This window comes from Manacus candei, unplaced genomic scaffold (assembly GCF_025592945.1).
Source record: "Manacus candei isolate 608988 ecotype Guabito, Panama unplaced genomic scaffold, ASM2559294v1 h1tg000045l, whole genome shotgun sequence".
Classification (NCBI taxonomy): Eukaryota; Metazoa; Chordata; class Aves; order Passeriformes; family Pipridae; genus Manacus; species Manacus candei.
The window spans coordinates 7858688-7882199 of NW_026138093.1; the positions used below are offsets into that span (position 1 = coordinate 7858688).

A 23512-nucleotide genomic window follows, 5' to 3' on the forward strand; every position below is an offset into this window, starting at 1 on the left:
CCGGGCGCTGAGTGCCCGCTCCCCGGGCGGGCCCGGCCGCTGCTCCAGGAGTGGGGGGGCAGCGCCGGCGCCTCGAGGATTCCCGGGATTCCCTGGCCGGTTTCCAGGCAACGCTCCCCGCGCGCTCCTCGCTCCAGGGCCGAACGTGCGCAGCCAATGGGAGGCGGCGGAGTGGGCGGGGCGAGGCGGGGATTGGGCGGGGCGGGGGCGGGGCCGAGAGGGGCGGTTGGTGGGGTTTGGGTGGGAGCGGGCGGGGCGGGGCCGGGAGCGGGAGCGCTGCCGCTGAGCGGCCCCCGGGCAGAGACCCCGGGCAGCGGCCCCGAGACCCCCGGCGAGTGGCCCCCGGGCGAGAGAGCCCCGGCGAGTGGTCCCCGGTGCGCGGCCCCGGGGGAGGGACCCCCCGTGCGAGGCCCCCGGTGAACGACCCCCGGTGAGCGACCCCCAGTAAGTGACACCCGGTGAGCGACTCGCGGGGAAGAAGTCCCGGTAAGTGACCCCTGCGGAGGGACCCCCGGTGAATGACCCGCGGTGAACAACCCCTGGCAAGTGACCCCGGGGAGGGAGCCCCGGTAAGTCACCCCGAGGAGGGACCCCCGGGCAGTGAGCCCCGGGGACAGTCCCCCGGTGCGCGGCCCCCGGGGGTGTCGGGCCGGGGCTGGGCGCGTTCCTTCCCCGTGCAGAGCCGAGCGGGGCCGTGGCGGGAGCGGGGCCGGAGCGGAGCCGGCCGGGGGGGCAGAGGGGAGCCCTGAGCCGCCTTCTGCCGAGGGGGCTGCTGGAAAGGAGCCTGCGCTGGGAGGAGCGGGGGACGTGGCCCGAGGCTGAGGCAGGGGAGCTTCAGGTCAGCTCCTGGACAAAGGTTTCTCGCTGTGTTTTTCGGGGGGGCTCGGGCACTGCAATGGGTTGCCCAGGCGGAGCCAGCACCCCGGCAGGTGTTTCAGAGGCGCCTGCATCTGGCCATGGCTGACACGCTTTAGTGGTTTGGGGGTTGCTGGGGCAGTGCTGGGCTGACAGATGGACTTGATGGAATCATGGAACAACGTGCTGAGTTGGGAGGGTCCCACCGGCACCGTGGAGTCCAGCTCCTGAGTTTTAGGCACCACTAAAGGAACTGAATCTGGATCGAGCTGTTTGGCTCCAAAAACTCTTCTGCCCCTAGTCTACACTGCCAAGTGAAACAAAACAGACCGTGCAAAATAGAGGCCTGTGTTCCCCCCAAAGGGAAGGTAGGCAGTTACAAACCGGGAGAATAAAGCAAAGCTCAGAGCCTACATTCATGGTTCCCACAGTTGTATGACACATCAAACCAGTCCGCTGTTACCCATGTAGAACTGTCATCAGGAACCCCAAACTTTCTTGTGTGTATTTGTGTAGATATGTATATATACACATACCTATGTATAGATACGTATTTGTGTGTATCTCTGTAAGATTCTGTATCTTTGGATGTGATATTGGCATGCTGTTGTTGTGTGGCAACAAGTGGACTTAAATGGTTACAAGACTTTAGGAGATAGCCTTTCTGCTTGTGGGTTCTGTTTTTTAAAGAAGGTAACAAGAAAAGAACTCTTTAGCCAAATATCAGTTAAGGGCTCCTCGCTGCCCGGGGCCCGAAGCCCGCCTCCCGCGCGCCTGCTTCCCTGCCCGTTTTGGCGGCCGCAGCCGGGCGCTGAGTGCCCGCTCCCCGGGCGGGCCCGGCCGCTGCTCCAGGAGTGGGGGGGCAGCGCCGGCGCCTCGAGGATTCCCGGGATTCCCTGGCCGGTTTCCAGGCAACGCTCCCCGCGCGCTCCTCGCTCCAGGGCCGAACGTGCGCAGCCAATGGGAGGCGGCGGAGTGGGCGGGGCGAGGCGGGGCTTGGGCGGGGCGGGGGCGGGGCCGAGAGGGGCGGTTGGTGGGGTTTGGGTGGGAGCGGGCGGGGCGGGGCCGGGAGCGGGAGCGCTGCCGCTGAGCGGCCCCCGGGCAGAGACCCCGGGCAGCGGCCCCGAGAGCCCCGGCGAGTGGCCCCCGGTGCGCGGCCCCGGGGGAGGGACCCCCCGTGCGCGGCCCCCGGTGAGCGACCCCCGGTGAGCGACCCCCAGTAAGTGACACCCGGTGAGCGACCCGCGGGGGAGAAGCCCCGGTAAGTGACATCTGCGGAGGGACCCCCGGTGAATGACCCGCGGTGAACAACCCCTGGCAAGTGACCCCCGGGGAGGGACCCCCGGTGCGCGGCTCCCGGGGGTGTCGGGCCGGGGGTGGGCGCGTTCCTTCCCCGTGCAGAGCCGAGCGGGGCCGTGGCGGGAGCGGGGCCGGAGCGGAGCCGGCCGGGGGAGCAGAGGGGAGCCCTGAGCCGCCTTCTGCCGAGGGGGCTGCTGGAAAGGAGCCTGCGCTGGGAGGAGCGGGGGACGTGGCCCGAGGCTGAGGCAGGGGAGCTTCAGGTCAGCTCCTGGACAAAGGTTTCTCGCTGTGTTTTTCGGGGGGGCTCGGGCACTGCCATGGGTTGCCCAGGCGGAGCCAGCACCCCGGCAGGTGTTTCAGAGGCGCCTGCATCTGGCCATGGCTGACACGCTTTAGTGGTTTGGGGGTTGCTGGGGCAGTGCTGGGCTGACAGTTGGACTTGATGGAATCATGGAACATGCTGAGTTGGGAGGGTCCCACCGGCACCGTGGGGTCCAGCTCCTGAGTTTTAGGCACCACTAAAGGAACTGAATCAGGATCGAGCTGTTTGGCTTCAAAAATTCTTCTGCCCCTAGTCTACACTGCCAAGTGAAACAAAACAGACCGTGCAAAATAGAGGCCTGTGTTCCCCTGAAAGGGAAGGCAGGCAGTTACAAACCAGGACAGTAAATCAAAGCTCAGAACATACATTCATGGTCCCCACAGTTGTATGACACATCAAACCAGTCCTCTGTTCATTACCCGTGTAGAACTGTCATCAGGAACCCCAGACTTTCTTGTGTGTATTTGTATAGATATGTATAGATATGTATAGGTAGATAGATATACATACATAGATATGTATAGGTATCTATTTGTGTGTATCTCTGTAAGATTCTGTATCTTTGGATGTGATATTGGCATGCTATTGTTGTGTGGCAACAAGTGGACTTAAAAGGTTGCAACACTTCAGGAGATCACCTTTCTGCTTGTGGGTTCTATTTTTTAAAGAAGGTAACAAGAAAAGAACTCTTTAGCCAAATATAACTTAAGACATTAATCAGAGCAAATGTATTGATTTTTATTTCCAATTGTACAACAAGTCATTCAACTATTTGCATACTCCAAAGCTGGGTTGGAAACTTCTCCCTCAGAAATAAGAAAAACTGTTTTCCAAGGCTGTTACTGACAGCCATGGCAGAGTTTCCAATAACAACTCCCCATTCTTGAAATGCAAAGCCTGAAAAATGAAACAAGCGTTAACCTGGAATTCTTGTTGCCAGCACTGATCTGGACAGAAGTTATTAGAGAGTGGAGCAAAGCTAGCACCACAAACAACCTTGGGCTCTGCATTCGTTGGTCATGGCAACAAAGTTTTGCTTTTCAACCCATCTACTAAGGAAACCTTGCCAGAACTGTGAGCTTATAACACTACTTTTCTTAAGAAGTGAGGAGGCCTTAATCCAGTGTACACAGATGAGACCCTGAAATAGGAGAGAGGCCAGTTGCTGATGATCAGTGCAGATGAGGAATCAGCTCTGCTGAGTAGACTTCAAGCTTTGTGATTTTTACAAGTGGACTATTTCAAATCTGTTGTAGAAGAAACAGTCTTTTCTGTTTGATCAACTTTCCACTTTCAGAATACTGGAGTTTATCCCTAAAATTCAGCCTGTAGTTTCAAAAGATAAAAATCCTTCGAGGAAACCTTTCAGCCTCAGTAGCCAATTGCAATGTGCCCAGGGAAGTTCAGCAACAGCACCATTCATTAAATGAACTGTTCTGGACCAGCCATCCCAGAGAGATTGAGCTCCAGTGCTAAACCCCATAGAGTGCCAAGTGCCATAAAAGCTGATTTGTGGCTTCGCTGAGATTCTCTCTGGTTTCATTTGGTGTAGCTGGCACATCTAGAGCAAAAGGTCTGGGCAAACGTACATCCTTAGAAGGGTCCAGTACAAATAATGTCACAAGATTAGCAATTTCTCTAACTGAAGAAGGCAATTAGATACAGGAATGTATTTTTCTACCTCCTCTTTCCACACTGCTGCTGTGTTCCTTCATCATGCCCTGTGAGCAGTCCCAGTGCTCTGTGATTGACGCCATAAAGGACTTGATAACAGGGAAAAAACACCTCAGAGACAAAAGGTGCCATCACAGGAATCTCTTGCTGCCCAAGAAGTGCCAAGGTGGCCCCAACAACTGCACCTCAAAGCCAAAGGATCCAGACATTTTTTCCTGGTGGAAAGAGCTGCTGTTCCCTTTTTTCAGCCCTGCTCTGCAATGGCCGGTCCCACCTCCAGAAAACTTTACTCCAGATGAAGATTCCTGCCAGACAAAAAGTGCCACCACAGAAAGGTTTTTGCTGCCCAAGAAGTGCCCACGCTGCCCCAACAACTGAACCTCAAAGACAAAGGATCCAGACTTTTTTTCCTGGTGGAAAGAGCTGCTGTTCCTTTTTTCAACCCTGCTCTGCAATGACCGGTCCCACCTTTTAAAAAATTTAATCCAAATGAAGATTTTTGACAGACGAAAGGTACCGCCACAAAAAACTCTTCCTTCCCAAGAAGTGCCCAGGCTGCCCCACCAACTACACCTGAAGCCAAAGCTTCCAGATTTTTTCCTAATGGAAAGAGCTGCTGTTCCCTTTTTTCAGACCTGCGCTACAATGGCCGGTCCCACCTCCTGGAAAATTGAATGCAAATGAAGATTCCTGCCAGACAAAAGGTGCTACCACAAAAAACTCTACCTTCCCAAGAAGTTTCCAGGCTGCACAAACTACACCTGAAGTCAAAGCTTCCAGATTTTTTCCTGGTGGAAAGAGCTGCTTTTCCCTTTTTTAAGCTCTGCGCTGCAATGGCCGGCCCCACCTCCTGGAAAATTGAATCCAAATGAAGATTCCTGCCAGAGAAAAGGTGCCACTACAGAAAGGTCTTTGCTGCCCAAGAAGTGCTCAGGCTGCCCCAAAATCTACACCTCAAAGCCAAAAGTCCCAGACATTTTTTCCTGGTAGAAAGAGCTGCTCTTCCCTTTTTTCAGTCCTGTTCTGTAATGCCAGTCCCACCTCCTGAAAAATTTACTCCAACTAAAGATTCCTGCCAGAGAAATGGTGCCACCACAGAAAGGTCTTTGCTGCCCCAGAAGTGCCCAGGCTGCCCCACCAACTTCACCTCAAAGACAAAACTTCCAGAAAGTTTTCCTGGTGGAAAGAGCTGCTGTTCCCTTTTTTCAGCCCTGCTCTGCAATGGCTGGTCCCACATCCTGGAACATTGAATCCAAATGAAGATTCCTGCCAGACAAAAGGGGCCACCACAGAAAGGTCTTTGCTGCCCAAGAAGTGCCCAGGCTGCCGAAAGAACTGCACCTGAAGCCAAAGGATTCAGACTTTTTTCCTGGTGGAAAGAGCTGCTGTTCCCTATTTTCAGACCTGTGCTGCAAGGGCCGTTCCCACTTCCAGAAAACTTTACTCCAGATGAAGATTCCTGCCAGACAAAAGGTGCCACCACAGAGAACTCATCTATCCCAAGAAGTGCCCAGGCTGCCTCACCAACTGCACCTGAAGCCAAAGGATTCAGACTTTTTTTCCCGGTAGAAAGAGCTGCTGTTCCCTTTTTTCAAGCCTGTTCTTTAATGGCCGGTCCCACCTCCAGAAAACTTGGCTCCAAATGAAGATTCCTGCCAGACAAAAGGTGCCACCATAGAAAGGTCTTTGCTGCCCCAGAAGTGCCCAGGCTGCCCCACCAACTTCACCTCAAAGGCAAAGCTTCCAGACTTTTTTCCTGGTGGAAAGAGCTGCTGTTCCCTTTTTTCAGCCCTGCTCTGCAATGGCCAGTCCCACCTTGTAAAAAATTGAATACAAATGAAGATTCCTACCAGACAAAAGGTACCACCACAGAAACGTCTTGATGCCCATGAAGTGCCCAGGCTGCCCCAAGAACTGCACCTGACGCCAAAAGATCCAGACTTTTTTCCCTGGGTGAAAGAGCTGCTGTTCCCCTTTTTCAGCCCTGCTACAATGGCTCGTCCCACCTCCTGAAAACTTTGCTCCAAATGAAGATTCCTGCCAGACAAAAGGTGCCGCCACAAAAAACTCTTCCTTCCCAAGAAGTTCCCAGGCTGCACAAACTACACCTGAAGCCAAAGCTTCCAGATTTTTTCCTGGTGTGAAGAGCTGCTGTTCCCGTTTTTCAGGCCTGCTCTGCAATGGCCGGTCCCACCTCGTGAAAAATTTAATCCAAATGAATATTCCTGCCAGACAAAATTTGCCGCTACAAAAAACTCTTGCTGCCCAAGAAGTGCCCAGGCTGCCCCACCAACTACTCCTGAAACCAAAGGATCCAGACTTTTTTTCCTTAGGGAAAGAGCTGCTGTTCCGTTTTTTCTGCCCTGCGCTGCAATCTCCAGTCCCACCTTTTTAAAAACTGAATCCTACTGAAGATTCCTGCCAGAAAAAAGGTGCCACCACAGAAAACTCATCTATCCCAAGAAGTACCCAGGCTGCCCCAACTACACCTGAAGCCAAAGGATCCAGATTTTTTTCCTGGTAGAAAGAGCTGCTGTTCCCTTTTTGCAGTCCTGTCCCACCTCCAGAAAACTTTACTCCAGATGAAGATTCCTGCCAGACAAAAGGTGCCACCACAGAAAGGTCTTGATGCCCAAGAAGTGCCCAGACTGCCCCAAGAACTGCACCTGACGTCAAAAGATCCAGACTTTTTTCCCTGGGTGAAAGAGCTGCTGTTCCCTTTTTTCAGCCCTGCTGCAATGGCCGGTCCCACCTCCAGAAAAATTTCCTCTAAATGAAGATTCCTGCCAGACAAAAGGTGCCGCCACAAAAAACTCTTCCTTCCCAAGAAGTTCCCAGGCTGCACAAACTACACCTGAAGCCAAAGCTTCCAGATTTTTTCCTGGTGGAAAGAGCTGCTGTTCCCTTTTTTCAGACCTGCGCTGCAATGGCCGGTCCCACCTCCTGGAAAATTGAATGCAAATGAAGATTCCTCCTAGACAAAAGGTGCCACTACAGGAATCTCTTGCTGCCCAAGAAGTGCCCAGGCTGCCCCACCAACTACACCTCAAAACCAAAGGATCCAGACTTTTTTTCCTGGTAGAAAGAGCTGCTGTTCCCTTTTTTCAGTGCTGTGCTGCAATGGCCGGTCCCACCTCCAGAAAACTTTACTCCAGATGAAGATTCCTGCCAGACAAAAGGCGCCACCACAGAAAGCTCTTCCTGCCCAAGAAGTGCCCAGGCTACCCCAACAACTGCACCTCCATGACAAAGCTTCCAGACTTTTTTTCCTGGTGGAAAGAGCTGCTGTTCCTTTTTTCTACCCTGCTCTGCAATGACCGGTCCCACCTTTTAAAAAATTGAATCCAAATGAAGATTCCTGCCAGACAAAAGGTGCTACCACAAAAAACTCTACCTTCCCAAGAAGTTTCCAGGCTGCACAAACTACACCTGAAGTCAAAGCTTCCAGATTTTTTCCTGGTGGAAAGAGCTGCTTTTCCCTTTTTCAGTCCTGCACTGCAATGGCCGGCCCCACCTCCTGGAAAATTGAATCCAAATGAAGATTCCTGCCAGAGAAAAGGTGCCACTACAGAAAGGTCTTTGCTGCCCAAGAAGTGCCCAGGCTGTCCCAAAATCTACACCTCAAAGACAAAGCTTCCAGAATTTTTTCCTGGTGCCTAGAGCTGCTGTTCCCTTTTTTCAGTCCTGTTCTGTAATGCCGGTCCCACCTCCTGAGAAATTGAATCCAACTAAAGATTCCTGCCAGAGAAATGGTGCCACCACAGAAAGGTCTTTGCTGCCCCAGAAGTGCCCAGGCTGCCCCACCAACTTCACCTCAAAGGCAAAGCTTCCAGACTTTTTTCCTGGTGGAAAGAGCTGCTGTTCCCTTTTTTCAACCCTGCTCTGCAATGGCCGGTCCCACCTCCTGGAAAATTGAATGCAAATGAAGACTCCTGCCAGACAAAAGGTGCCACCACAGAAAGTTCTTGTTCCCCAAGAAGTGCCCAGGCTGCCCCAAGAACTGCACCTGACGCCAAAAGATCCAGACTTTTTTCCCTGGGTGAAAGAGCTGCTGTTCCCTTTTTTCAGCCCTGCTACAATGGCTCGTCCCACCTCCTGAAAAATTTACTCTAAATGAGATTCCTGCCAGACAAAAGGTGCCGCCACAAAAAACTCTTCCTTCCCAAGAAGTTCCCAGGCTGCACAAACTACACCTGAAGCCAAAGCTTCCAGATTTTTTCCTGGTGTGAAGAGCTGCTGTTCCCGTTTTTCAGGCCTGCTCTGCAATGGCCGGTCCCACCTCGTGAAAAATTTAATCCAAATGAATATTCCTGCCAGACAAAATTTGCCGCTACAAAAAACTCTTGCTGCCCCAGAAGTGCCCAGGCTGCCCCACCAACTACTCCTGAAGCCAAAGGATCCAGACTTTTTTTCCTTAGGGAAAGAGCTGCTGTTCCGTTTTTTCTGCCCTGCGCTGCAATCTCCAGTCCCACCTTTTTAAAAACTGAATCCTACTGAAGATTCCTGCCAGAAAAAAGGTGCCACCACAGAAAACTCATCTATCCCAAGAAGTACCCAGGCTGCACCAACTACACCTGAAGCCAAAGGATCCAGATTTTTTTCCTGGTAGAAAGAGCTGCTGTTCCCTTTTTGCAGTCCTGTCCCACCTCCAGAAAACTTTACTCCAGATGAAGATTCCTGCCAGACAAAAGGTGCCACCACAGAAAGGTCTTGATGCCCAAGAAGTGCCCAGACTGCCCCAAGAACTGCACCTGACGTCAAAAGATCCAGACTTTTTTTCCTGGTGGAAAGAGCTGCTGTTCCCTTTTTTCAGCCCTGCTGCAATGGCTTGTCCCACCTCCTGAAAAATTTCCTCTAAATGAAGATTCCTGCCAGACAAAAGGTGCCGCCACAAAAAACTCTTCCTTCCCAAGAAGTACCCAGGCTGCAACAACTACACCTGAAGCCAAAGGATCCAGACTTTTTTTCCTCAGGGAAAGAGCTGCTGTTCCCTTTTTTCAGTCCTGCGCTGCAATGGCCGGTCCCACCTCCTGGAAAATTGAATCCGACTGAAGATTCCTGCCAGACAAAAGGGGCCCCCACAGGAATCTCTTGCTGCCCAAAAAGTGCCCAGACTACCCCAAGAACTGCACCTGAAGCCAAAGGATTCAGACTTTTTTTCCCGGTAGAAAGAGCTGCTGTTCCCTTTTTTCAAGCCTGTTCTTCAATGGCCGGTCCCACCTCCAGAAAACTTTACTCCAAATGAAGATTCCTGCCAGACAAAAGGTGCCACCATCGAAAGGTCTTTGCTGCCCCAGAAGTGCCCAGGCTGCTTCACCAACTTCACCTGAAGCCAAAGCTTCCAGACTTTTTTCCTGGTGGAAAGAGCTGCAGTTCCCTTTTTCCAGACCTGCTCTTCAATGGCCGGTCCCACCTCCTGGAAAATTTACTCCAAATAAAGATTCCTGCCAGACAAAAGGTGCCACCACAGGAATCTCTTGCTGCCCAAGAAGTACCCAGGCTGCCCCACCAACTACACCTCAAAACCAAAGGATCCAGACTTTTTTTCCTCAGGGAAAGGGCTGCTGTTCCCTTTTTTCAGCCCTGCTCTGCAATGGCCAGTCCCACCTTGTAAAAAATTGAATGCAAATGAAGATTCCTGCCAGACAAAAGGTGCCACCACAGAAAGTTCTTGTTCCCCAAGAAGTGCCCAGGCTGCCCCAAGAACTGCACCTGACGCCAAAAGATCCAGACTTTTTTCCCTGGGTGAAAGAGCTGCTGTTCCCTTTTTTCAGCCCTGCTACAATGGCTCGTCCCACCTCCTGAAAAATTTACTCTAAATGAAGATTCCTGCCAGACAAAAGGTGCCGCCACAAAAAACTCTTCCTTCCCAAGAAGTTCCCAGGCTGCACAAACTACACCTGAAGCCAAAGCTTCCAGATTTTTTCCTGGTGTGAAGAGCTGCTGTTCCCGTTTTTCAGGCCTGCTCTGCAATGGTCGGTCCCACCTCGTGAAAAATTTAATCCAAATGAATATTCCTGCCAGACAAAATTTGCCACTACAAAAAACTCTTGCTGCCCAAGAAGTGCCCAGGCTGCCCCACCAACTACTCCTGAAGCCAAAGGATCCAGACTTTTTTTCCTTAGGGAAAGAGCTGCTGTTCCGTTTTTTCTGCCCTGCGCTGCAATCTCCAGTCCCACCTTTTTAAAAACTGAATCCTACTGAAGATTCCTGCCAGAAAAAAGGTGCCACCACAGAAAACTCATCTATCCCAAGAAGTACCCAGGCTGCAACAACTACACCTGAAGCCAAAGGATCCAGACTTTTTTTCCTCAGGGAAAGAGCTGCTGTTCCCTTTTTTCAGTCCTGCGCTGCAATGGCCGGTCCCACCTCCTGGAAAATTGAATCCGACTGAAGATTCCTGCCAGAAAAAAGGTGCCACCACAGAAAACTCTTCCTGCCCAAGAAGTACCCAGGCTGCACTAAATACACCTGTAGCCAAAGGATCCAGATTTTTTCCTGGTAGAAAGAGCTGCTGTTCCCTTTTTGCAGTCCTGTGCTGCAATGGCCGGTCCCACCTCCAGAAAACTTTACTCCAGATGAAGATTCCTGCCAGACAAAAGGTGCCACCACAGAAAGGTCTTGATGCCCAAGAAGTGCCCAGGCTGCCCCAAGAACTGCACCTGACGTCAAAAGATCCAGACTTTTTTCCCTGGTGGAAAGAGCTGCTGTTCCCTTTTTTCAGCCCTGCTACAATGGCTCGTCCCACCTCCTGAAAAATTTCCTCTAAATGAAGATTCCTGCCAGACAAAAGGTGCCGCCACAAAAAACTCTTCCTTCCCAAGAAGTTCCCAGGCTGCACAAACTACACCTGAAGCCAAAGCTTCCAGATTTTTTCCTGGTAGAAAGAGCTGCTGTTCTCTTTTTTCAGTGCTGTGCTGCAATGGCCGGTCCCACCTCCAGAAAACTTTACTCCAGATGAAGATTCCTGCCAGACAAAAGGCACCACCACAGAAAGCTCTACCTGCCCAAGAAGTGCCCAGGCTACCCCAACAACTGCACCTCCATGACAAAGCTTCCAGACTTTTTTTCCTGGTGGAAAGAGCTGCTGTTCCTTTTTTCTACCCTGCTCTGCAATGACCGGTCCCACCTTTTAAAAAATTGAATCCAAATGAAGATTCCTGCCAGACAAAAGGTGCTACCACAAAAAACTCTACCTTCCCAAGAAGTTTCCAGGCTGCACAAACTACACCTGAAGTCAAAGCTTCCAGATTTTTTCCTGGTGGAAAGAGCTGCTTTTCCCTTTTTTAAGCTCTGCGCTGCAATGGCCGGCCCCACCTCCTGGAAAATTGAATCCAAATGAAGATTCCTGCCAGAGAAAAGGTGCCACTACAGAAAGGTCTTTGCTGCCCAAGAAGTGCCCAGGCTGTCCCAAAATCTACACCTCAAAGACAAAGCTTCCAGAATTTTTTCCTGGTGGCTAGAGCTGCTGTTCCCTTTTTTCAGTCCTGTTCTGTAATGCCGGTCCCACCTCCAGAGAAATTGAATCCAACTAAAGATTCCTGCCAGAGAAATGGTGCCACCACAGAAAGGTCTTTGCTGCCCCAGAAGTGCCCAGGCTGCCCCACCAACTTCACCTCAAAGGCAAAGCTTCCAGACTTTTTTCCTGGTGGAAAGAGCTGCTGTTCCCTTTTTTCAGCCCTGCTCTGAAATGGCCGGTCCCACCTCCTGGAAAATTGAATCCAAATGAAGATTCCTGCCAGACAAAAGGTGCCACCACAGAAAGTTCTTGTTCCCCAAGAAGTGCCCAGGCTGCCCCAAGAACTGCACCTGACGCCAAAAGATCCAGACTTTTTTCCCTGGGTGAAAGAGCTGCTGTTCCCCTTTTTCAGCCCTGCTACAATGGCTCGTCCCACCTCCTGAAAAATTTACTCTAAATGAAGATTCCTGCCAGACAAAAGGTGCCGCCACAAAAAACTCTTCCTTCCCAAGAAGTTCCCAGGCTGCACAAACTACACCTGAAGCCAAAGCTTCCAGATTTTTTCCTGGTGTGAAGAGCTGCTGTTCCCGTTTTTCAGGCCTGCTCTGCAATGGCCGGTCCCACCTCGTGAAAAATTTAATCCAAATGAATATTCCTGCCAGACAAAATTTGCCGCTACAAAAAACTCTTGCTGCCCAAGAAGTGCCCAGGCTGCCCCACCAACTACTCCTGAAGCCAAAGGATCCAGACTTTTTTTCCTTAGGGAAAGAGCTGCTGTTCCGTTTTTTCTGCCCTGCGCTGCAATCTCCAGTCCCACCTTTTTAAAAACTGAATCCTACTGAAGATTCCTGCCAGAAAAAAGGTGCCACCACAGAAAACTCATCTATCCCAAGAAGTACCCAGGCTGCAACAACTACACCTGAAGCCAAAGGATCCAGACTTTTTTTCCTCAGGGAAAGAGCTGCTGTTCCCTTTTTTCAGTCCTGCGCTGCAATGGCCGGTCCCACCTCCTGGAAAATTGAATCCGACTGAAGATTCCTGCCAGAAAAAAGGTGCCACCACAGAAAACTCTTCCTGCCCAAGAAGTACCCAGGCTGCACTAACTACACCTGTAGCCAAAGGATCCAGATTTTTTCCTGGTAGAAAGAGCTGCTGTTCCCTTTTTGCAGTCCTGTGCTGCAATGGCCGGTCCCACCTCCAGAAAACTTTACTCCAGATGAAGATTCCTGCCAGACAAAAGGTGCCACCACAGAAAGGTCTTGATGCCCAAGAAGTGCCCAGGCTGCCCCAAGAACTGCACCTGACGTCAAAAGATCCAGACTTTTTTCCCTGGTGGAAAGAGCTGCTGTTCCCTTTTTTCAGCCCTGCTGCAATGGCTTGTCCCACCTCCTGAAAAATTTCCTCTAAATGAAGATTCCTGCCAGACAAAAGGTGCCGCCACAAAAAACTCTTCCTTCCCAAGAAGTTCCCAGGCTGCACAAACTACACCTGAAGCCAAAGCTTCCAGATTTTTTCCTGGTAGAAAGAGCTGCTGTTCCCTTTTTTCAGTGCTGTGCTGCAATGGCCGGTCCCACCTCCAGAAAACTTTACTCCAGATGAAGATTCCTGCCAGACAAAAGGCACCACCACAGAAAGCTCTACCTGCCCAAGAAGTGCCCAGGCTACCCCAACAACTGCACCTCCATGACAAAGCTTCCAGACTTTTTTTCCTGGTGGAAAGAGCTGCTGTTCCTTTTTTCTACCCTGCTCTGCAATGACCGGTCCCACCTTTTAAAAAATTGAATCCAAATGAAGATTCCTGCCAGACAAAAGGTGCTACCACAAAAAACTCTACCTTCCCAAGAAGTTTCCAGGCTGCACAAACTACACCTGAAGTCAAAGCTTCCAGATTTTTTCCTGGTGGAAAGAGCTGCTTTTCCCTTTTTTAAGCTCTGCGCTGCAATGGCCGGCCCCACCTCCTGGAAAATTGAATCCAAATGAAGATTCCTGCCAGAGAAAAGGTGCCACTACAGAAAGGTCTTTGCTGCCCAAGAAGTGCCCAGGCTGTCCCAAAATCTACACCTCAAAGACAAAGCTTCCAGAATTTTTTCCTGGTGGCTAGAGCTGCTGTTCCCTTTTTTCAGTCCTGTTCTGTAATGCCGGTCCCACCTCCAGAGAAATTGAATCCAACTAAAGATTCCTGCCAGAGAAATGGTGCCACCACAGAAAGGTCTTTGCTGCCCCAGAAGTGCCCAGGCTGCCCCACCAACTTCACCTCAAAGGCAAAGCTTCCAGACTTTTTTCCTGGTGGAAAGAGCTGCTGTTCCCTTTTTTCAGCCCTGCTCTGCAATGGCCGGTCCCACCTCCTGGAAAATTGAATCCAAATGAAGATTCCTGCCAGACAAAAGGTGCCACCACAGAAAGTTCTTGTTCCCCAAGAAGTGCCCAGGCTGCCCCAAGAACTGCACCTGACGCCAAAAGATCCAGACTTTTTTCCCTGGGTGAAAGAGCTGCTGTTCCCCTTTTTCAGCCCTGCTACAATGGCTCGTCCCACCTCCTGAAAAATTTACTCTAAATGAAGATTCCTGCCAGACAAAAGGTGCCGCCACAAAAAACTCTTCCTTCCCAAGAAGTTCCCAGGCTGCACAAACTACACCTGAAGCCAAAGCTTCCAGATTTTTTCCTGGTGTGAAGAGCTGCTGTTCCCGTTTTTCAGGCCTGCTCTGCAATGGCCGGTCCCACCTCGTGAAAAATTTAATCCAAATGAATATTCCTGCCAGACAAAATTTGCCGCTACAAAAAACTCTTGCTGCCCAAGAAGTGCCCAGGCTGCCCCACCAACTACTCCTGAAGCCAAAGGATCCAGACTTTTTTTCCTTAGGGAAAGAGCTGCTGTTCCGTTTTTTCTGCCCTGCGCTGCAATCTCCAGTCCCACCTTTTTAAAAACTGAATCCTACTGAAGATTCCTGCCAGAAAAAAGGTGCCACCACAGAAAACTCATCTATCCCAAGAAGTACCCAGGCTGCAACAACTACACCTGAAGCCAAAGGATCCAGACTTTTTTTCCTCAGGGAAAGAGCTGCTGTTCCCTTTTTTCAGTCCTGCGCTGCAATGGCCGGTCCCACCTCCTGGAAAATTGAATCCGACTGAAGATTCCTGCCAGACAAAAGGGGCCCCCACAGGAATCTCTTGCTGCCCAAAAAGTGCCCAGACTGCCCCAAGAACTGCACCTGAAGCCAAAGGATTCAGACTTTTTTTCCCGGTAGAAAGAGCTGCTGTTCCCTTTTTTCAAGCCTGTTCTTCAATGGCCGGTCCCACCTCCAGAAAACTTTGCTCCAAATGAAGATTCCTGCCAGACAAAAGGTGCCACCATTGAAAGGTCTTTGCTGCCCCAGAAGTGCCCAGGCTGCTTCACCAACTTCACCTGAAGCCAAAGCTTCCAGACTTTTTTCCTGGTGGAAAGAGCTGCAGTTCCCTTTTTCCAGACCTGCTCTTCAATGGCCGGTCCCACCTCCTGGAAAATTTACTCCAAATAAAGATTCCTACCAGACAAAAGGTGCCACCACAGGAATCTCTTGCTGCCCAAGAAGTGCCCAGGCTGCCCCACCAACTACACCTCAAAACCAAAGGATCCAGACTTTTTTTCCTCAGGGAAAGAGCTGCTGTTCCCTTTTTTCAGCCCTGCTCTGCAATGGCCAGTCCCACCTTGTAAAAAATTGAATGCAAATGAAGATTCCTGCCAGACAAAAGGTGCCACCACAGAAAGTTCTTGTTCCCCAAGAAGTGCCCAGGCTGCCCCAAGAACTGCACCTGACGCCAAAAGATCCAGACTTTTTTCCCTGGGTGAAAGAGCTGCTGTTCCCTTTTTTCAGCCCTGCTACAATGGCTCGTCCCACCTCCTGAAAAATTTACTCTAAATGAAGATTCCTGCCAGACAAAAGGTGCCGCCACAAAAAACTCTTCCTTCCCAAGAAGTTCCCAGGCTGCACAAACTACACCTGAAGCCAAAGCTTCCAGATTTTTTCCTGGTGTGAAGAGCTGCTGTTCCCGTTTTTCAGGCCTGCTCTGCAATGGCCGGTCCCACCTCGTGAAAAATTTAATCCAAATGAATATTCCTGCCAGACAAAATTTGCCACTACAAAAAACTCTTGCTGCCCAAGAAGTGCCCAGGCTGCCCCACCAACTACTCCTGAAGCCAAAGGATCCAGACTTTTTTCCTTAGGGAAAGAGCTACTGTTCCGTTTTTTCTGCCCTGCGCTGCAATCTCCAGTCCCACCTTTTTAAAAACTGAATCCTACTGAAGATTCCTGCCAGAAAAAAGGTGCCACCACAGAAAACTCATCTATCCCAAGAAGTACCCAGGCTGCAACAACTACACCTGAAGCCAAAGGATCCAGACTTTTTTTCCTCAGGGAAAGAGCTGCTGTTCCCTTTTTTCAGTCCTGCGCTGCAATGGCCGGTCCCACCTCCTGGAAAATTGAATCCGACTGAAGATTCCTGCCAGACAAAAGGTGCCACCACAGAAAGGTCTTCCTGCCCAAGAAGTACCCAGGCTGCACTAACTACACCTGTAGCCAAAGGATCCAGATTTTTTCCTGGTAGAAAGAGCTGCTGTTCCCTTTTTGCAGTCCTGTGCTGCAATGGCCGGTCCCACCTCCAGAAAACTTTACTCCAGATGAAGATTCCTGCCAGACAAAAGGCACCACCACAGAAAGCTCTTCCTGCCCAAGAAGTGCCCAGGCTACCCCAACAACTGCACCTCCATGACAAAGCTTCCAGACTTTTTTTCCTGGTGGAAAGAGCTGCTGTTCCTTTTTTCTACCCTGCTCTGCAATGACCGGTCCCACCTTTTAAAAAATTGAATCCAAATGAAGATTCCTGCCAGACAAAAGGTGCTACCACAAAAAACTCTACCTTCCCAAGAAGTTTCCAGGCTGCACAAACTACACCTGAAGTCAAAGCTTCCAGATTTTTTCCTGGTGGAAAGAGCTGCTTTTCCCTTTTTTAAGCTCTGCGCTGCAATGGCCGGCCCCACCTCCTGGAAAATTGAATCCAAATGAAGATTCCTGCCAGAGAAAAGGTGCCACTACAGAAAGGTCTTTGCTGCCCAAGAAGTGCCCAGGCTGTCCCAAAATCTACACCTCAAAGACAAAGCTTCCAGAATTTTTTCCTGGTGGCTAGAGCTGCTGTTCCCTTTTTTCAGTCCTGTTCTGTAATGCCGGTCCCACCTCCAGAGAAATTGAATCCAACTAAAGATTCCTGCCAGAGAAATGGTGCCACCACAGAAAGGTCTTTGCTGCCCCAGAAGTGCCCAGGCTGCCCCACCAACTTCACCTCAAAGGCAAAGCTTCCAGACTTTTTTCCTGGTGGAAAGAGCTGCTGTTCCCTTTTTTCAGCCCTGCTCTGCAATGACCGGTCCCACCTCCTGGAAAATTGAATCCAAATGAAGATTCCTGCCAGACAAAAGGTGCCACCACAGAAAGTTCTTGTTCCCCAAGAAGTGCCCAGGCTGCCCCAAGAACTGCACCTGACGCCAAAAGATCCAGACTTTTTTCCCTGGGTGAAAGAGCTGCTGTTCCCTTTTTTCAGCCCTGCTACAATGGCTCGTCCCACCTCCTGAAAAATTTACTCTAAATGAAGATTCCTGCCAGACAAAAGGTGCCGCCACAAAAAACTCTTCCTTCCCAAGAAGTTCCCAGGCTGCACAAACTACACCTGAAGCCAAAGCTTCCAGATTTTTTCCTGGTGTGAAGAGCTGCTGTTCCCGTTTTTCAGGCCTGCTCTGCAATGACCGGTCCCACCTTGTGAAAAATTTAATCCAAATGAATATTCCTGCCAGACAAAATTTGCCGCTACAAAAAACTCTTGCTGCCCAAGAAGTGCCCAGGCTGCCCCACCAACTACTCCTGAAGCCAAAGGATCCAGACTTTTTTTCCTTAGGGAAAGAGCTGCTGTTCCGTTTTTTCTGCCCTGCTCTGCAATCTCCAGTCCCACCTTTTTAAAAACTGAATCCTACTGAAGATTCCTGCCAGAAAAAAGGTGCCACCACAGAAAACTCATCTATCCCAAGAAGTACCCAGGCTGCAACAACTACACCTGAAGCCAAAGGATCCAGACTTTTTTTCCTCAGGGAAAGAGCTGCTGTTCCCTTTTTTCAGTCCTGCGCTGCAATGGCCGGTCCCACCTCCTGGAAAATTGAATCCGACTGAAGATTCCTGCCAGACAAAAGGGGCCCCCACAGGAATCTCTTGCTGCCCAAAAAGTGCCCAGACTGCCCCAAGAACTGCACCTGAAGCCAAAGGATTCAGACTTTTTTTCCCGGTAGAAAGAGCTGCTGTTCCCTTTTTTCAAGCCTGTTCTTCAATGGCCGGTCCCACCTCCAGAAAACTTTGCTCCAAATGAAGATTCCTGCCAGACAAAAGGTGCCACCATTGAAAGGTCTTTGCTGCCCCAGAAGTGCCCAGGCTGCTTCACCAACTTCACCTGAAGCCAAAGCTTCCAGACTTTTTTCCTGGTGGAAAGAGCTGCAGTTCCCTTTTTCCAGACCTGCTCTTCAATGGCCGGTCCCACCTCCTGGAAAATTTACTCCAAATAAAGATTCCTACCAGACAAAAGGTGCCACCACAGGAATCTCTTGCTGCCCAAGAAGTGCCCAGGCTGCCCCACCAACTACACCTCAAAACCAAAGGATCCAGACTTTTTTTCCTCAGGGAAAGAGCTGCTGTTCCCTTTTTTCAGCCCTGCTCTGCAATGGCCAGTCCCACCTTGTAAAAAATTGAATGCAAATGAAGATTCCTGCCAGACAAAAGGTGCCACCACAGAAAGTTCTTGTTCCCCAAGAAGTGCCCAGGCTGCCCCAAGAACTGCACCTGACGCCAAAAGATCCAGACTTTTTTCCCTGGGTGAAAGAGCTGCTGTTCCCTTTTTTCAGCCCTGCTACAATGGCTCGTCCCACCTCCTGAAAAATTTACTCTAAATGAAGATTCCTGCCAGACAAAAGGTGCCACCACAAAAAACTCTTCCTTCCCAAGAAGTTCCCAGGCTGCACAAACTACACCTGAAGCCAAAGCTTCCAGATTTTTTCCTGGTGTGAAGAGCTGCTGTTCCCGTTTTTCAGGCCTGCTCTGCAATGGCCGGTCCCACCTCGTGAAAAATTTAATCCAAATGAATATTCCTGCCAGACAAAATTTGCCACTACAAAAAACTCTTGCTGCCCAAGAAGTGCCCAGGCTGCCCCACCAACTACTCCTGAAGCCAAAGGATCCAGACTTTTTTCCTTAGGGAAAGAGCTGCTGTTCCGTTTTTTCTGCCCTGCGCTGCAATCTCCAGTCCCACCTTTTTAAAAACTGAATCCTACTGAAGATTCCTGCCAGAAAAAAGGTGCCACCACAGAAAACTCATCTATCCCAAGAAGTACCCAGGCTGCAACAACTACACCTGAAGCCAAAGGATCCAGACTTTTTTTCCTCAGGGAAAGAGCTGCTGTTCCCTTTTTTCAGTCCTGCGCTGCAATGGCCGGTCCCACCTCCTGGAAAATTGAATCCGACTGAAGATTCCTGCCAGACAAAAGGTGCCACCACAGAAAGGTCTTCCTGCCCAAGAAGTACCCAGGCTGCACTAACTACACCTGTAGCCAAAGGATCCAGATTTTTTCCTGGTAGAAAGAGCTGCTGTTCCCTTTTTGCAGTCCTGTGCTGCAATGGCCGGTCCCACCTCCAGAAAACTTTACTCCAGATGAAGATTCCTGCCAGACAAAAGGCACCACCACAGAAAGCTCTTCCTGCCCAAGAAGTGCCCAGGCTACCCCAACAACTGCACCTCCATGACAAAGCTTCCAGACTTTTTTTCCTTAGGGAAAGAGCTGCTGTTCCTTTTTTCTACCCTGCTCTGCAATGACCGGTCCCACCTTTTAAAAAATTGAATCCAAATGAAGATTCCTGCCAGACAAAAGGTGCTACCACAAAAAACTCTACCTTCCCAAGAAGTTTCCAGGCTGCACAAACTACACCTGAAGTCAAAGCTTCCAGATTTTTTCCTGGTGGAAAGAGCTGCTTTTCCCTTTTTTAAGCTCTGCGCTGCAATGGCCGGCCCCACCTCCTGGAAAATTGAATCCAAATGAAGATTCCTGCCAGAGAAAAGGTGCCACTACAGAAAGGTCTTTGCTGCCCAAGAAGTGCCCAGGCTGTCCCAAAATCTACACCTCAAAGACAAAGCTTCCAGAATTTTTTCCTGGTGGCTAGAGCTGCTGTTCCCTTTTTTCAGTCCTGTTCTGTAATGCCGGTCCCACCTCCAGAGAAATTGAATCCAACTAAAGATTCCTGCCAGAGAAATGGTGCCACCACAGAAAGGTCTTTGCTGCCCCAGAAGTGCCCAGGCTACCCCACCAACTTCACCTCAAAGGCAAAGCTTCCAGACTTTTTTCCTGGTGGAAAGAGCTGCTGTTCCCTTTTTTCAGCCCTGCTCTGCAATGACCGGTCCCACCTCCTGGAAAATTGAATCCAAATGAAGATTCCTGCCAGACAAAAGGTGCCACCACAGAAAGTTCTTGTTCCCCAAGAAGTGCCCAGGCTGCCCCAAGAACTGCACCTGACGCCAAAAGATCCAGACTTTTTTCCCTGGGTGAAAGAGCTGCTGTTCCCCTTTTTCAGCCCTGCTACAATGGCTCGTCCCACCTCCTGAAAAATTTACTCTAAATGAAGATTCCTGCCAGACAAAAGGTGCCGCCACAAAAAACTCTTCCTTCCCAAGAAGTTCCCAGGCTGCACAAACTACACCTGAAGCCAAAGCTTCCAGATTTTTTCCTGGTGTGAAGAGCTGCTGTTCCCGTTTTTCAGGCCTGCTCTGCAATGGCCGGTCCCACCTCGTGAAAAATTTAATCCAAATGAATATTCCTGCCAGACAAAATTTGCCGCTACAAAAAACTCTTGCTGCCCAAGAAGTGCCCAGGCTGCCCCACCAACTACTCCTGAAGCCAAAGGATCCAGACTTTTTTTCCTTAGGGAAAGAGCTGCTGTTCCGTTTTTTCTGCCCTGCGCTGCAATCTCCAGTCCCACCTTTTTAAAAACTGAATCCTACTGAAGATTCCTGCCAGAAAAAAGGTGCCACCACAGAAAACTCATCTATCCCAAGAAGTACCCAGGCTGCAACAACTACACCTGAAGCCAAAGGATCCAGACTTTTTTTCCTCAGGGAAAGAGCTGCTGTTCCCTTTTTTCAGTCCTGCGCTGCAATGGCCGGTCCCACCTCCTGGAAAATTGAATCCGACTGAAGATTCCTGCCAGACAAAAGGGGCCCCCACAGGAATCTCTTGCTGCCCAAAAAGTGCCCAGACTACCCCAAGAACTGCACCTGAAGCCAAAGGATTCAGACTTTTTTTCCCGGTAGAAAGAGCTGCTGTTCCCTTTTTTCAAGCCTGTTCTTCAATGGCCGGTCCCACCTCCAGAAAACTTTACTCCAAATGAAGATTCCTGCCAGACAAAAGGTGCCACCATAGAAAGGTCTTTGCTGCCCCAGAAGTGCCCAGGCTGCTTCACCAACTTCACCTGAAGCCAAAGCTTCCAGACTTTTTTCCTGGTGGAAAGAGCTGCAGTTCCCTTTTTCCAGACCTGCTCTTCAATGGCCGGTCCCACCTCCTGGAAAATTTACTCCAAATAAAGATTCCTACCAGACAAAAGGTGCCACCACAGGAATCTCTTGCTGCCCAAGAAGTACCCAGGCTGCCCCACCAACTACACCTCAAAACCAAAGGATCCAGACTTTTTTTCCTCAGGGAAAGGGCTGCTGTTCCCTTTTTTCAGCCCTGCTCTGCAATGGCCAGTCCCACCTTGTAAAAAATTGAATGCAAATGAAGATTCCTGCCAGACAAAAGGTGCCACCACAGAAAGTTCTTGTTCCCCAAGAAGTGCCCAGGCTGCCCCAAGAACTGCACCTGACGCCAAAAGATCCAGACTTTTTTCCCTGGGTGAAAGAGCTGCTGTTCCCCTTTTTCAGCCCTGCTACAATGGCTCGTCCCACCTCCTGAAAAATTTACTCTAAATGAAGATTCCTGCCAGACAAAAGGTGCCGCCACAAAAAACTCTTCCTTCCCAAGAAGTTCCCAGGCTGCACAAACTACACCTGAAGCCAAAGCTTCCAGATTTTTTCCTGGTGTGAAGAGCTGCTGTTCCCGTTTTTCAGGCCTGCTCTGCAATGGCCGGTCCCACCTCGTGAAAAATTTAATCCAAATGAATATTCCTGCCAGACAAAATTTGCCACTACAAAAAACTCTTGCTGCCCAAGAAGTGCCCAGGCTGCCCCACCAACTACTCCTGAAGCCAAAGGATCCAGACTTTTTTTCCTTAGGGAAAGAGCTGCTGTTCCGTTTTTTCTGCCCTGCGCTGCAATCTCCAGTCCCACCTTTTTAAAAACTGAATCCTACTGAAGATTCCTGCCAGAAAAAAGGTGCCACCACAGAAAACTCATCTATCCCAAGAAGTACCCAGGCTGCAACAACTACACCTGAAGCCAAAGGATCCAGACTTTTTTTCCTCAGGGAAAGAGCTGCTGTTCCCTTTTTTCAGTCCTGCGCTGCAATGGCCGGTCCCACCTCCTGGAAAATTGAATCCGACTGAAGATTCCTGCCAGACAAAAGGTGCCACCACAGAAAGGTCTTCCTGCCCAAGAAGTACCCAGGCTGCACTAACTACACCTGTAGCCAAAGGATCCAGATTTTTTCCTGGTAGAAAGAGCTGCTGTTCCCTTTTTGCAGTCCTGTGCTGCAATGGCCGGTCCCACCTCCAGAAAACTTTACTCCAGATGAAGATTCCTGCCAGACAAAAGGCACCACCACAGAAAGCTCTTCCTGCCCAAGAAGTGCCCAGGCTACCCCAACAACTGCACCTCCATGACAAAGCTTCCAGACTTTTTTTCCTTAGGGAAAGAGCTGCTGTTCCCGTTTTTCAGGCCTGCTCTGCAATGGCCGGTCCCACCTCGTGAAAAATTTAATCCAAATGAAGATTCCTGCCAGACAAAAGGTGCTACCACAAAAAACTCTACCTTCCCAAGAAGTTTCCAGGCTGCACAAACTACACCTGAAGTCAAAGCTTCCAGATTTTTTCCTGGTGGAAAGAGCTGCTTTTCCCTTTTTTAAGCTCTGCGCTGCAATGGCCGGCCCCACCTCCTGGAAAATTGAATCCAAATGAAGATTCCTGCCAGAGAAAAGGTGCCACTACAGAAAGGTCTTTGCTGCCCAAGAAGTGCCCAGGCTGTCCCAAAATCTACACCTCAAAGACAAAGCTTCCAGAATTTTTTCCTGGTGGCTAGAGCTGCTGTTCCCTTTTTTCAGTCCTGTTCTGTAATGCCGGTCCCACCTCCAGAGAAATTGAATCCAACTAAAGATTCCTGCCAGAGAAATGGTGCCACCACAGAAAGGTCTTTGCTGCCCCAGAAGTGCCCAGGCTGCCCCACCAACTTCACCTCAAAGGCAAAGCTTCCAGACTTTTTTCCTGGTGGAAAGAGCTGCTGTTCCCTTTTTTCAGCCCTGCTCTGCAATGACCGGTCCCACCTTCTGGAAAATTGAATCCAAATGAAGATTCCTGCCAGACAAAAGGTGCCACCACAGAAAGTTCTTGTTCCCCAAGAAGTGCCCAGGCTGCCCCAAGAACTGCACCTGACGCCAAAAGATCCAGACTTTTTTCCCTGGGTGAAAGAGCTGCTGTTCCCCTTTTTCAGCCCTGCTACAATGGCTCGTCCCACCTCCTGAAAAATTTACTCTAAATGAAGATTCCTGCCAGACAAAAGGTGCCGCCACAAAAAACTCTTCCTTCCCAAGAAGTTCCCAGGCTGCACAAACTACACCTGAAGCCAAAGCTTCCAGATTTTTTCCTGGTGTGAAGAGCTGCTGTTCCCGTTTTTCAGGCCTGCTCTGCAATGGCCGGTCCCACCTC

The 23512-nt window shown here is 50.3% G+C and overlaps 1 protein-coding gene across 1 annotated transcript in view; it reads left to right on the forward strand.

The window, feature by feature from the left end:
* LOC127474810 (uncharacterized) overlaps positions 1-23512 on the forward strand; it is a 1039526-nt gene that overhangs the window by 732023 nt on the left and 283991 nt on the right.